At 47.3% G+C, this 16419-nt stretch overlaps 1 protein-coding gene across 1 annotated transcript in view; it reads right to left on the bottom strand.

The window, feature by feature from the left end:
* psd3l (pleckstrin and Sec7 domain containing 3, like) overlaps positions 1-16419 on the bottom strand; it is a gene marked incomplete at its 5' end in the record, with an annotated part of 108853 nt that overhangs the window by 23173 nt on the left and 69261 nt on the right. The window lies entirely within an intron of this gene.

The raw sequence follows: 16419 nt of genomic DNA, 5'->3' as shown, positions 1-16419 counted from the left end.
TAAGAAAATGGTCTTTTTTGGTGGTAAATGTGTTTCCGAATAAGCAGTGAGCGCCTCGTCTTGAGACAGAACTTTAAATCAATCTAGTGGCTGGCTTATCACCTTCACCAAGGTAACGGCATGACTGCGCATTAAAAAAATATGCTTTTATAATTAATAGCCAACCTGTGTCAGCTGTAATTGATTTTAATTTATCACTCTGTGACCAATCCATGCAAAACTTCCATTCAAAGCCCACGGAAAGCTACGGCTCTTGTCGGCTTGTAAATCACACAAAGCCAGCAGTTTGGCACTGCACTGCACTGCACTGCACTGTACTGCTTGCCACGCGTAACGTTATATGCAAAGACATGATGGAAGACATGGCGAAGGATCTGAAGGGACAGGCCATCAATCTGTCTTCATTTCGTGCTCAATTCAAGGCTTGGCCCACACACACTGAACCACCTGTTTACCAGAGACAAGAAATTCAATTTCCTCTCCAGAAAGAACACAGACTACCTGTTTTTCTTTCACAACGATAGATACACACTTAAATTCATAAATACAGCCATATATCCATCCATCCATACATACATATACACATAGATATACATACACACACACACACACAATAGATAGACAGCTTATATATTAAACATCACATAAAGTGATACAATTCTACAGGTATAAAACTGTAAATACTGATCACAACTAGCTGGTGTGCATGCTAGTGAGAGTTGTGCATCATTATGTATCCCTTCTAGTGCATTAGATGATGAGTGTGCCTTGCACAGCAGCTCTGCAGATAAGATAGTGGCACTGGAGGAGCCCACTGAGTGCCTGTCGCTCTGATCAGATCTAATCCCATCTTATCTGACCAGACCACTGTACATCTCCCTCCATGGAAGAGCTGCAGAATGGGAGATAAAGCCTTCTAGCAAGGAAGAAGGAATATGATGAAGGGTATGGCAGTGAGACAGGTCAAACTCTAAAGGTGGGGAATATGATGGAGGATATGGCAGTGAGACAGGTCAAACTCTAAAGGCGGTGGGGAATATGATGGAGGTTATGGCAGTGAGACAGGTCAAACTCTAAAGGTGGGGAATATGATGGAGGATATGGCAGTGAGACAGGTCAAACTCTTAAGGCGGTGGGGAATATGATGAAGGGTATGGCAGTGAGACAGGTCAAACTCTAAAGGTGGGGAATATGATGGAGGATATGGCAGTGAGACAGGTCAAACTCTTAAGGCGGTGGGGAATATGATGAAGGGTATGGCAGTGAGACAGGTCAAACTCTAAAGGTGGGGAATATGATGGAGGATATGGCAGTGAGACAGGTCAAACTCTAAAGGTGGGGAATATGATGGAGGATATGGCAGTGAGACAGGTCAAACTCTAAAGGTGGGGAATATGATGGAGGATATGGCAGTGAGACGACTTTAAAGGTGGAGAATATGATGGTGCAGTGGGAAGGTCAAACTCTAAATGTGGGAAACAGCTCTAGCAACATGAAACAAAAACCAAGTGCTCTATTCCAAGTAGATTTAATAATATATATAAGAGTACATCATATATAATAGATCGCTAATGATCACCACAACACCTCATATGGCACATCACCTGGGCATTTAGCACTGCACCATTAGGGCGTATTTAAAACATTCTTCATCACAGCTGAAGCTCATATCCATGTAAGGTCTCCATTTCCAATAAGCAACACCTCCCACATTTGGTTCATGGGGGAGGGACATGCTTCAATGAAAAAAAGAGAGAGAATAATCTGTCTGTAAGCATGTAAGCACGGCGCTCTGTCTTGTGTGCTGGCGAGGCGGCTGATTGTGAGTGGGCAGAGGATCGCTCTTCTGCCCTGTGAGTCACAGCTTCTCCAGTGATCCGACTGCCAGCCTCTCCGCCACTCTCTCAGGTCCTTCAAGGCTCCCCCACCCTCGCCCCCACCCTCGCCCCCGTCCCACGCGGAGAGCACCTGGGCTCCATCAGAGCACCTGGGCTCAGACCCAGACATAATACCCCTTGCCCACGGCCACCCACGACAACACAACAACACTCTGCCACACATAATACCCCTTGCCCACGGCCACACAACAACACTCTGCCACCCATAATACCCCTTGCCCACGGCCACACAACAACACTCTGCCACCCATAATACCCCTTGCCCACGGCCACACAACAACACTCTGCCACACATAATACCCCTTGCCCACGGCCACACAACAACACTCTGCCACCCATAATACCCCTTGCCCATAGCCAGCCAACAACACTCTGCCACTGTTTCTGTCAGCTGTAATGTTGTGGAGGAGCAGCCGCCTGACCAGATGAATTGTTTTTAAGTGAGAAAGCCTGGAGATGTACTATAACCACTCCTTGGACTGCAGTCTCTCTTTTGCACCCTCTGCTGGTCAATACTAGAACAAGAAAACAAGTGACAACTTGTAAAGGATAGACTCACCAGGTTTCATAACTTGTTGCGTGTATTTGTGTCCATTAGCAAGTTATTGTTTTAGTTCAACACTAATTGAGTGAGGACTAATAAATGTATGAAATGTGCCACGTGTTTGGTCTGTGTTCATGATGTTCAGGACTGGCCTGCCACGTGTGTGAAATTCACACATGACAGAAATATAAAGCAGTAGTCTATACATCACTCTACGTCTCCATCCTAGATATATGTAAAAGCTTATTGACACACACACACACACACACACACACACACACACACACACACACACCCACACAACACTGTAGCGCTCGATCTAAAGCACACCACAGGTCTCCGTTCTCAAATAAACAGGAGTGAGGTTGGAATTCACGGCTAATGTGTCTGTACACCCACATGAACACAAACAAACCCCCCCCCCACCCCACACCACCCCCTCACCACCCCGTCCCCCATCACAAACATTTCTATCCATCCACGTTGGAGGGGGGCAAAAAGGAGAAGGCGGAAAAGAGGAACTAGGGAAAGGGAGGGGGGAAGAGTGGAGAAGGAGAGAGGGATACAATGAGAAAGAAAGAGAAGGAGAAAGCGAGGGAAAGAAAAAAGAGAGAGAGAGAGCGAGCGAGAGAGAGAGCAGGAGGGCCAGACACATTAGCAGACCATTAATGGCCAAAATCAGAGGACGAGGACAAGCTACTCCAGCACCACAGCGGCCAGCGAAGTTGGCAACAATCACATCGGTGCAAACCGCCAACGATCAATCAGGGAGGGGAGCGAGGCGAGCTGGAGCGAGCCGTAGGGAGAGGGAAGGAGAGGGAGGGAGAGGGAGGGAGCGGATCGGAGGGAGCGGATCGGAGTGAGGCGTAAATTGACAGGCGAGGGCAAGGTGACTGTTATCAAGGTCTGCACGGAAAACAATGGACTGATACTCATGGAGGGCTAACCACCCACTCATCGCCCCGGCAACCAGGTGGCAAAGGAGGGAAAATAACAGGGGTAAAAAAAAAGACAGAGAGAAACACGTATCAATCACTTTCAAAAACCTGCAAACCCCGTCCACCTTTCCTTCTTCTGTCCACCGGTTCTACAGACAATAACATTCACAGACTACACAGACAGACCAGACGACTACGAGTCAACCAGCCCTACACACACACACACACACACACACACACACACACACACACACACACACACACACACACACACACACACACACACACACACACACACACACACACACACACACACACACACACACACACACACACCACACACACACACACACACACACACACACACACACACACACACACACACGTTTGGAACACACAGCTTTTCTACACACAATAACATTCACAGACGACACGGACAAACCAGACGACTACGAGTCAAGCAGCCCTATTATGTCTCGAAGCCGCCCGGTGCTGCAGACGCTTGGCCATCGCACAGACCCACAGTCTTGGCGCCCGGACAACAATGTCAGTTTCAAACAAGTGGTTTCCACACAGGCGAGAGGCATCTCTCTGAGCATGACTAGAATAAAGAGCCGCGGAGGAATCCAAACACTCCACTCCTTAACCGTACCAACCCCTCACCAGCCCAGGGGGACTGCAGAACACACACACACACACACACACACACACACACACACACACGTTTGGAACACACAGCTTTTCAACACTAAACAAATGCCCTTCACTCCAAAAACCTCTACACTGTCAGAGCAGGAGGGTTCAAGCACTGCACCCATTTCCAAAAACAAACACAGACGAAAACACACGAGAGGCACATGCATAGGAGGTCCTCTTAATTTTCCTTTTTTTTTGGGGGGGGGGGGGGGGGGGGGGTGTTACCTTGTCCTTTTTGTACTGTCCGGAGGGGAACTCGGTGGAATTGGAAGCTTTCAGGGACTTGGAGCGGTGCTGTAGCTGCTGCCGTCGGACGGACTCCTCCCGGCCGTACTTGCACGAGCCCCCGGGACGCCGGAGCTTGCTGGTCCCCTGCACACTGTTTACCCCGATCATCTCCGAGACGACGAGCGACTGACACACGGAACGATTGAAACAACAAGTCGAAACGAGCCAAACTAAAACTTACGACGAGCGACGACCGTGGAACGAGGGCTTGGAGTGCAGGGAGGCAGAGGAGAGCAAGGCAACGTCCCAACAAAAAAAAACCTGCACCTGTCACTGTCCCGTTAAGCCCCAGTGGTGGCGGGGGGGGGGGAGAAGATTTAGGAAGGAGGGGGGGAGGTGGGTAAAACGTCCGATCGCTTGGAGGAATAGAGCTCTGCCGTGAACCGAGAGAAGACACCGGAAGAAGGGAGGGAGAGAGAAAGAGCGAGAAAGCGGGAGACTGTATGTATGAGAGAGAGAGAGAGAGAGAGAGAGAGAGAGAGAGAATGAGAGTGAGAGGGATGCAGAAGATCGGCGACTATGCGTCCGCTACGGAGTTTTCACAGCGTCAGGAGGGAAGCCTGCTTCAGCATTGCTCCAGCACTGTTTGGATTCAGGGACGATAGTTCCTCTGGAACGTCAGTGACTAGGAGGGAGGGAGGGAGAGAGAGAGGAGGAGGAGGAGGAGGGAGGCAGAGAGAGAGGGAGAGAGAGAGAGAGGAGGAGGAGGAGGAGGAGGGAGGCAGAGAGAGAGGGAGAGAGAGGGAGGGAGGAACAGAGCATGAGAGAGAGAGAGAGATATAGGAAGGGATAGTGATTGGAGAGAGCGTGAAAGAGAGAGAGAGGGGGGAGGAGACAGACAGAGGGAGAGAGAAAGAGAGTGATAGGGAGAGAAAAAGAGAGAGGGAGAGGAAGAGGAGGAGGAGGAGGAAGAAGTGAATAGCCCACCCTCCCGTTGTGTAAAGACCCGATGGAGAGCATCAATTCATTTATATTCCAAATAGCAACAGCATTGCTGCTCTGCTGCTGCTGGGCAGCTGGCTTGTGTGGTGAGATCGAATGCATGAAAAAGACAGAGTGTGAAGAGTGTGAGAAGGGGGGGGGGGGGGGGCAATGTGTCAGTCATCACAGGAGTAACACACTGGAGCTGAATAACCACAGGCTAGAGGCTAGAGGCTAGACTGGAGCTGGTCCTCCTGGCCCTGAGGCTGCAAACCATCAGGGGTTTAGTGGACCTGGGGCGAGTCTCTGTCAGCATGGCATGGGCACGGAGGGGCACTGAGGGGCAGAGCAGGCAGGCATCTTGGGCTCGCCACGCAGACGCGCTACGCCACAGAGTGAACGCACCAGGCATCTTGGGCTCGCCATGTAGACGCACGGCACTACGCCACCGAGAGAACACACCAGGCATCTTGGGCTCGCCACGCAGACGCACTACGCCACGGAGTTAACGCACCCGCTTCACCTAACAAACATCTCTGAGTCTCAACAACTGGCTGCAAATGATGACATGACTACTTCCCATTTGACTATAATAAGTCACCGATTGTTATTGCCACCGATTGTTGCTAAACATTAGGGTTTAAAGTAAGGCTGTATGCAAGCAGTCAAGACCATTTGCATAGGATTATGCAACTGACTGACTGCATATTTAAATGCAATATGCTGACCGACTATGTCACTACATCAATATTCTGTGCATATATGGTGAAATCTCACTGCAAGACCATATTTATGAGGGAAAAAAGGAAAATGCAAAAAGAAGTCGGCTTTCAATCCCCCTGCAAAGCGCCACACAGATTAGTAAACCACTGCAAACAAATGACCTGATCATGAATGAGTTCATCATGTCGTCACACACTGCAGGAACATCCATCAAGAACTTGCCCCATCTGACCTCAGATCAGACCTCAGACACACACACACACACACACACACACACACACACCAGTGTGTCACCAAGAACTGGCCCCATCTGACCTCAGATCAGACCTCAGACATTAACGCTGCATTGGACTACTAAACCCAATGACTCCTGGTCATATAATAGAAACACAATGATTCAAAATTTGGATTCGATTTAGAAGAGAAATTACTTAGCAAGATCCCTTAGACGACCCCTTCCAAAACTCAATCAACATGATCAATAATTCAGGGCTGTCATTCAAAGATTGGGCCAGAGATTGACTGCCGGGTGATAACACGAAATGGTTATTTGATAAGAGGGGCTGGGCTCAATCATTCAGATATTATTCCACGACACTAACCAACACATTACCAGGCAACACATGACGACTCACACATGAAACTCCAGAAATACCATTAGGGCCAACACAGATCGTGGCCAAAGCATGAGGGGTTCAGATTTTCTTTCTCTCTCTCTCTCTCTTTCTGTCGTTCTCTCTCTTTCTCTTTCTGTCGTTCTCTCTCTCTCTCTCTTTCTTTCTTTCTTTCTCTCTCATTCTCTCTCTTTCTCTTTCTGTCGTTCTCTCTCTCTCTCTCTCTTTCTTTCTTTCTTTCTTTCTCTCTCATTCTCTCTCTTTCTCTTTCTGTCGTTCTCTCTCTCTCTCTCTCTCTCTCTTTCTTTCTTTCTTTCTTTCTCTCTCATTCTCTCTCTCTCTCTCGCTCTCTCTCTTTCTGTCGTTCTCTCTCTCTTTCTTTCTTTCTCTCTCATTCTCTCTCTTTCTCTTTCTGTCGTTCTCTCTTTCTTTCTTTCTTTCTTTCTTTCTTTCTCTCTCTCTCTCTCTCTCTCTTTCATTCTCTCTTTCTCTCTCTCAGTGAAAAGGGTGTATTGGCGTGTCATGCAATAACACAGTTCTGAGACCAATCTAATCGAATTAAATCCGACATTGCCATCTAAAACCCACACAGCAAGCAGAGTTGTCACTGTGCACATTCACACAGGCTCTTCATCAGGTGTTGTCACTGTGCACATTCACACAGGCTCTTCATCAGGTGTTGTCACTGTGCACATTCACACAGGCTCTTCATCAGGTGTTGTCACTGTGCACATTCACACAGGCTCTTCATCAGGTGTTGTCACTGTGCACATTCACACAGGCTCTGCAGCAGCGATGGGACACAGTGCTGTGAGCACTATCAAATAAAGAAAGGGTGGTGGGGATTTATGTTCAGCACGCTCACAAAAATAGAGAGCTCCTAAATGGATGGCGCTGGTCGCGCTTTATGGCTGTCGCCGACATGCCTGGCATTTGTGCCCAAGTGACTTCAGAGTTCAGCATGCCAGCCGAGCGTTATGGAGAGGCAGCAGGCACGTGGGCACACAGCGGCGGGCACAACGGGGATCCAGGAGAGACGCTCGCTCACAACACCCTTTATGGGTACTGCCAATGCACGGCGGCTAGGCTACATTTACATGTGCATTAATGCATTAGCGGTTTAGCAGATACTGCAATCTAAAGCCACTCACGTTGTGTTTGCATCTGTAATTGTGTTTCCCTGACATCTGGACCTGTGGCCATGGCAGCCCAGTGTGTAACAATGGGTGACTGGTTGCATGGTTTCATGGGAGAGAGGGGGAGAAAGTCTTTAACTGGGAGCTGGTAATCCATATCAGGCATAGATTGACATTTACATTTATAAAGCTGTTATTCAGTCACTGCCACTGACAGCCTGGTGAATCTTATATAGTGAACAGCTCTCTAGTGATTGAGGTCATGACCTTTGCTTGTCGTATGCACAATTACTCCCACCAGCAAAAATAACAGCACTTGCATCCACTCCCCCCCGCAGATGAGCTGTGCTACTGGTCTGACAGGGTTCCCCGAGCAGATGATCTGTTCTACTGGCCTGACTGGGTTCCCAAAGGGTTGGGGTCTGAGGTAAATAGGTCCCAACCCCAGGCCCTGCTGAGAAGGCAGTGCAGATGAGTATGAGGTGCAGCTGGTGCACAGAGATTTACACAACCACCTCGCGTTGGGGGTGGCAGTGGATTGGGTGGGGGTGTTGTTGTCAGGTAGGTAGGTTTAAAGGCATAGCGGGCGGTGGCATCCAGGCGATATGCCCTCATGTGATCATCATTGAGGACGATGCCTCGTCTCGCCCATCTGTTCACCCCACTGTAAGCAGGGGAGAGTATGCTCCAGAGCCATCTCTACTGGCAGCGCCCACCTGGCAGTGCCCACCTGGCCACGCCTCGTGCTCACGCACCACACCAGGATGGCACAGGAGGGTTTTATTCAATGGCAATCAGTCAGATCTCAGATTATTGTTCCGGGGAAATGATTACCGTGCTTGGTCTAATGTAGCGGGAGTAAATCAGAAAAATACTAAGCAAACTTGCTTTACAATAGAAAAAGGGAAACAAGTCCAGACAATACTTCTCATAAACTATATTATTACATTATGTTACATAAATCATATTTTTTCATTAATATGTTTTTATGCCATATTGACATTGTCAGCAGTTGAAACGCTAGACAAAGGACAGCTAGGAGCGGGTATAATCATGAAGGACAGCTAGGAGCGGGTATAATCATGAAGGACAGCTAGGAGCGGGTATAATCACAAAGGACAGCTAGGAGCGGGTATAATCACAAAGGACAGCTAGGAGCGGGTATAATCACAAAGGACAGCTAGGAGCGGGTATAATCATGAAGGACAGCTAGGAGCGGGTATAATCACGAAGGACAGCTAGGAGCGGGTATAATCACGAAGGACAGCTAGGAGCGGGTATAATCATGAAGGACAGCTAGGAGCGGGTATAATCACAGAGGACAGCTAGGAGCGGGTATAATCATGAAGCTTTTCACAGTCAGAGGTTTTTCCAAATAGCTCTTCCACACCGATCGAGCAATTTGCCCTCCATGCTCTGTGTACAAACATATTCTGAAGGCACCACCAGCCAATCACACGGGCCGATGTCAAACCGTAACCCTGCATTGCTGTGTACAAACATATGCTGAAGGCAACTGAAGACACATCATCTTGTCATCCACAATCAGCCAATCACATTAGCCGATGTCGATGCTTTGCCAAAACAGCACAAGCCCTGCTCTGAACACAAAGCGGATTTTACCTCAGCCAAGTTGCAGGGGGCTCTAGTCTTGTCCAGCAGAACGACAACAAAATAACAATAGTAAATAAATAAATGTAACTATGATAATAACTAAATGCGATGCGCTAAGTGGGCTGAGAACAAAGGAAAACAACCAAAAAGCTGGTGAATCTTGTTTGGGGATTCAGAGCCACGGGGGCCCAGATGGACGCTGCCGTCGGACACGGCATCCACTCCCTTGCTCCAGTGACTCAAACCGGGCCAGATGCCTAAGTGACCACAACCCTCTCCTCCATATGCACACACTGTGTTGCGTAATGCTCCATCTCAGCATATTAAAACACGCACACGCAAGCAGATCCACCATACAAACACACACACACACACACACACATACATACATACACCACACACACACCACACACACACAGATACACATTGAACTCCTTCAGTCTAAAGACCCAACCCCATTGGCAGGTGGGTTAACTGGGAGGAATTGGTGACTGGCATTCCCCCTGGAGGAGAGATGCTTCAGCTTTGAGCGCAGGCGATCAATATGCCAAAGCTGAAGCAGATCCACCATACAAACAAACACACACACACACACACACACCACAAACACAGAGATGCACATTCCCCCCAGTGGAGTGGATGCATCAGCTATGAGCGCAGGCGATCAATATGCCAAAGCTTCCATGAAGTTCTCAGCAGCTCTGTCCATACTGCTGACCCTAAAGACGTACAATGAACAACAACATCCAAAATCTTGATGTTTTAGGAAATGTCCTGTTTCTTTGTCATGGGAATGCGCTGCTAACTACTTTTCAAAAGGTGCATTCAGATGTTTCGGACGTTACGGTGGGCCACTAGCAGACCACAGAGAGAACGCTGAGCACACAGGAAGACTGGAAGCACGTTCCGTGGATGACATCTGCTTCTCTGCATTTGGCTCGGAGCCCGGTGCATGGGATGAGAGGACCCCCCCCCCCCCCACCCCCCTCTCTTCTTCTTCTTCTTCTTCTTCTTCTTCTTCTTCTTCTTCTTCTTCTTCTTTTGTTCTCTCCTTCCATGCCTCTCTCAGGATTCTGATGCCCACCATCGAACACGTGGGTGGGCTGTTTTGTTGCATGGCGATGCGATCTGGAGAAGTACGCTGCATATCAGGCTGGGCTGGGCTAGGTCCTCGCTGCACGCTTAAGAGACAATTGCAGCCCGACGATGGACACACCAGCCTGACTTTAGACTCTGGAGGGTTTGTGACTTTAGACTCTGGAGGGTTTGTAAATGTTGACCCCAGGTCGGAAAAGGTGAAAAAAAAAAAAAAACACAATAAATAGCTAAATGTCCATTTATATCATATATATAGCATAGTAGTGTTTTAATTTGTCCGTGTCATCTTACGGGAGAATACAAACCTGCAGCACAAAGAGATGTGAATTATTCATGACTGTCGCCATGGGTATTCCTCTAAAACAGATGTTGATGGACCACGGAGCGAAAATATTTCAACACCTCTGCCTTTGGATCTCCTTTATTTCCCCATCAAGGGTTTCCTCTGATATTGCTCTGGGCTTACAAGGAAGTAAGGTCCGCTGAAAAGAGCTCTTTTTGTGTGTTATGCTATGTTATCCATTACCAGGGGAAGAGTATGGCAGTGTCATTGCTGAGCTATAATAAACCCAGATCAGTGCCGTATGCAACCTTCAACCTTTAACCCAGAGATGTGGAAATGAGCGTGTAGGATGAGACATTAGCTCGCCACCCATCTACTCTGAGCGAGGCATACGGCAGGTTGAGCAAATAACCAAAGGGGTCAGTCAGCAACGCAGCCCGCCCTCACTCTCCCTCCCTCTCTCTCTCACTCGCCCTCTCTCTTTCTCTCACTCTCCCTCCCTCCCTCTCTCTCTCACTCGCCCTCCCTCTCTCTCTCACTCGCCCTCTCTCCCTCTCTCACTCTCCCTCCCTCTCTCTCTCGCTCGCTCTCCAATGGATCTCCATTTCCCTGCCTCAGTCTCTCTCTTCCTCCATCCCGCTCACGATTCGAGCTGCTTAAAATATCGCTGCAGCGATTACATGGTGTGAGCCACTGGTATGAGCAACAGATGCAATTATCTTTGGTCCAACACATGCATGTAGGTGTGATTATATACACACTCACACACACACACACACACACACACACACACACACACCAACTCGTGTATGTGAACAAGCAGAGCTGCTAGCCAGCATACAAAGCTGATGGGCTCTCCGCCATTGGAACGTATCCAGAAATGAATGCAGTTCCACCAATGTCACATCTGAAGTAGTGTGACTTACGAGAGATGTAAGCTATAAAGCACTGACTGCCCCCCTCCCGCTCTCTCCGAAAACCTGCTGGGTCCGGGACGCCTGCATGACACACAGGGCTACATTCTGATAATGGTGTAGTTGAACCTAGTAGCCCGTGAGTGTGAGCGTGTGTATGTTTGTGTGTGTGTGTGTGTGTCTGTCCTGGACGCCTGCATGACACACATACTATGAGGAAGGATTTTCTCCCTGCACTAAATATATGGGTAAATCAATCACAGTATGACAGGCACTTTAACACAGCCTGCCGACTGCTGAAGACAAAGAATGTTCCGGGTCCAAGGACCATCAGGTGACAGTGACTGAATAATAATAATGATAATAATAATGATAATAATGATAATAATAATAATAATAATAATAATAATAATAATAATGATAATAATAATAATAACAACAATAATAATCATAACCTGATAATAATAATAATAATAATAATAATAATAATAATAAAAATTATAACAATAATAATAATAACCTGATAATAATCATACATTCCATTTGTATGGAACTTTTCATTCAGGGAGTGCAGCCTAAAGTGCTTTACATATCAATATTCCCTACTACACTCCCACCCGGATTCACCTCCGGCCTTCCATCGTCGCACTAGAACATCCAGGAATGTAAGAACGGCAATAAGAAATGTCAAGCATTCAACGTGATTCATATATATATTCATAGCTTTTAACGTGATTCAAATGTATTCATAGTTTTATTTCACTGTATTCGTATTTCTTCCTTTTTAATATCTGGGCAGAATTGTTCAGCCTGACAAAAAAAAGGATGACTTCTTCTGCAAGGTTGTTGAGAAGTAAAGAGGATTGAGAAAAACCAGGAAGTGTAAAAGGAGAAGCATTCACGAAGAAACCGAATGGAGGAACCAGGAGCTACAATTAAAAGTGACAGGTAAGGACCTGAGAAATGGAAGCTTGCCCAGCTGGCATCGGCTCTCCACAGGTACCCCTTGGCGGCTCGGGGAATTAAACGGTGGTAGACTAGAACGGAGTGTTCCTCCGATTCATCAAGCTAACTACAACATCAATATTTTAGTGCTACGCTAACCATCCCTTCCCGCCGCACGGAAGGGCCGACGCGAGGACTGCCAGTCCCACAGCTCTGCTCTCAAGAGTCCTGGCCATGAGAGCTCCGCGCGCTTATTAGGACTACGATGAAAAGAAAGAAATCTGACATATATCAAGATCGACAAGACAGAACGGTCGTTTGTTTAAAACACGATACCGGAATAAAACATAACGTTCACTAACGGAACGATCAATCCACACAATTCACAGCCATGGCCTTGATGCCAAAACTACATGCAGTAACACTGCAGCCATATGGAAACTGTGGAGGATGATTTAAAGTCTGGTCTTGTGTCTGCCCGTTTCAGTCTGAAGATGGACGCCGCTTGAGCTGCTACTTGACCTATTTGCACTTCATCTTATGGATGTCACTCTCTGATGGTCGTTTATGACACGTCTGCGCAACACTGGTGACACACTGGTGTGTGTGTGTGTGTGTGTGTGTGTGTGTGTATGTGTGTCACTTCTGCGCAACACTGGTGACAGGACACAGGGGCCGGTCACTGATCAAATGATGTGACAGATCCAATGCTGACATGTGTGGATCACGCTCACGTGCAGGAGCGTCATGAGTCAGAATGGACTCAAGACGGAACGAAAATGGTGAAATAAAGTCTTGAGACTAATAGCGTGAATTATAATAATTCCAAGACAGAAAAGTATGCAATTAATGCACCATAGCCAAATAACTGTGCGTCGCCCTTTCACATAATGGATGTCTTATTATAGACCAGACCATTAGTACCAGTGGGAGCCTTCCTTCATGACTGAGGCTAATATGATAATTTTGTGCAGTAATGTTTTCAGGAAATGGCCATGAACTCGTTTGTACATTATGGGTTGAGTTGGAGGAAAGATAAACGGAAGAAAACAACAAACCAAACCAAATGAGTGCCATTTCTCCCCAGATGCCGGCCACAAACCAAATAATTGTTCCCCAAAGGGCCGCCTTGACGACTGAAAACAGCTGTTAGATGTGGCCGATCAAAATAGAAACGTCAGCGCGGCTTCTCGGGAGATTAGTGTCTGATTACACTGTTGCTTCATGCGAGGCATTCTTGTTTGGGAAAGGTCAACGCTCGCATTGTTCTCCAAGACAAACACTGAGGCCGAACACAACCCCCCCCCACACACACACACACACACACACACACACACAAACACTGAGGCCGACCCCCCCTCCACACACAAACCAGAGGGAGAGAGGATGGGGGGAGGGGCGATGGAGGGATATATACACACACCACAACACAACAGTCACAGGTGGACTTCTGTCTTTAGACATGAATCAAATGTAATTGTAATGACCTATGCCCCAGAGCATCGACCCTGGGGAGGTTCTGCCAGGCCTCTGCAGCATCATGGGAACATTCTCAAGAACCGCACAGCAATGTCACGTTGAGAGTTTACAATGCCAGTGGAACTTGAGTTGACCCGCGCACGACTGGTCGTACTAATGATGGACGGTTGATTGTAACTTTGTTTAACAATTTCGCATCTGTGCAGTAACGACCAATTGCCCAGGACGTACCAACACCGGAAAATCCATTCGTCAACGTGTGTATAGTAAACGTTAATGAAATCCGAGCACTGATACCCTCTTCCCGCAGTTTCCCTCACAGCAAACAACATGAAGGACCCAGTGGACTATTAAACCCACTGCGTGTCCGGCCGTGTTTCAGAGGGTCCAATCGGCCATTTAATCACCTGCTGGTACACTGGAGATGGCAGCGGCCACGGCAGGCCCTGCGAGGGGTATAATTCAGGGGAGAGTGAGCCCGTGAAACATGGCCCTTTAAATGGATGTCTGCTGTCTCTGAGTGCCATCAATGGAGGCAGGTGGGGTTATAGATCACCTGACCCCGGTGATGAAGAGGCGGGGGAGGGGTGGAGCAGGGGGTGGAGGTTGATAGGACATCAGTAAAGGGCAGAATGCATCCGACCACCAATCAAACACAGAGCTGACAACAAGAGAAGCTTCCCTTCACATGACAGGTGGGAGGTCTTATGATGGCTTACAGCAAGCAACAGCATAACTGGGGTAATAGGCCACCACAAGCATGACCATTACTACATTTTTAAGAAATCTAAATCAAGGCATTTGGTCTTCTTTACAATCAAAGAACCATAAAGAACTGTTTTCTGAAGAACTGTGTCCAAAGTGTCTCCAACCATGTGTTTGAACATAAAGAACTGTGTTTAGTAGAGATTTACAAAGAACTGTGTTCTCTGTGTCATTTCAAACCATGTGTTTGAAAGAAATGTCCTGGACAAATTTTACTGTAAATGCACACTGCCAAACACAACAACCGTTTACAGCCAAAGGTTAAGTTTGCATGGTTAATGAGCTGGCGTTTCTGTTGGCTATTGTCCTAATTAGCCCCGAGGGTCACTGAAGGCTCGACGGTCACTGAAGGTCTTTATAGCTGTACACAGGTCTGGTCCACGATCTTCCCGTCCACAAAAGCTAAACAGGGAGACCCAAGACTAATCAACATCATTCCAATTTTACACTGCAAAAATACACAAAGATACACAGCTAATTTCCATTAAGTAAACTTTTAACTCTCTACTGGTTAATCACACATTTACAACATCAAAATAAAAACTACTGGTTCATCTGTGTTCAGCAACTTTGACACGTCTACAGAGAATAAATAAATAAATAAATAATAATAATAACAGTCAGGGGGCATGAGGGTCTGGCTCCACAGGAGAGGAAGTCACTGGACCGCGTCAAGACACTGGATCTGAGAAACACTGGCATGGGCCCTGTGTGTGTGTGTGTGTGTGTGTGTGTGTGTGTGTGTGTGTGTGTGTGTGTTTGTGTGTGTGTGTGTGTGTGTGTGTATACGTGTTTAATAATGCAGGAGACAGGCTGCATATTTTCCATATATAGCCTGCCTTGGGTTGGCTATCAGCTGGACAATGGAGCTCCAAAAACATTGAGTGATCGGCTCGATGGACACTTGGTGACAGAGGACTATGCCATACCAGTCTGCCAGTCATCGTTGCCTTCTTTTGAACGGAAGGTGTGTGTGTGTGTGTGTGTGTGTGTGTGTGTGTGTGTGTGTGGTGTCTCGTAAGGTCAGCATTGCAATATTTCACTGAGACAGAAGCAATGCCCCAAAAATACAGCAGTACTAAACAGGCGACACAGGGGCCATCCTGACATGAATTTCTCTTTGGCTTTTATGTTGGTGTCTTTGGCAGACCCTGAGCTGTTCCATGGCTCGCTACAGAGACAGGACTTAAAAGACTTGACTAGAAGCACATCTAAACACATTTAGAGACAGGACTTAAAAGTCTTGACTAGAAGCCCATCTGAACACATTTTTAAAATACATCTGAGACTCAGAATGCAAAACACATTACAAAGGGAGTCCAGCAAAGCACACTAGGTTTGAAATCATTTATCATGAAAGGCACAATTGGATAAACAATTTCTTCTGATTCCCTCCAGGAAATCTACTGACTAATGAACACCACGGTACAAGCGACACTATAACCTTAACCGCATCAATGCCACAGAATGATCCACCGTTGAGAGAGAATCCCTCTGATAACTATGGTCAAATGCACACCAGTTACACTTACACTGTGTATAGTTACGTCACAAATACTTTAC

Source organism: Sprattus sprattus, assembly GCF_963457725.1.
Source record: "Sprattus sprattus genome assembly, chromosome: 7".
NCBI lineage: Eukaryota > Metazoa > Chordata > Actinopteri > Clupeiformes > Clupeidae > Sprattus > Sprattus sprattus.
Note: the sequence above shows the minus strand (reverse complement) of the source record. Positions and strands in the feature narration are given on the sequence as shown.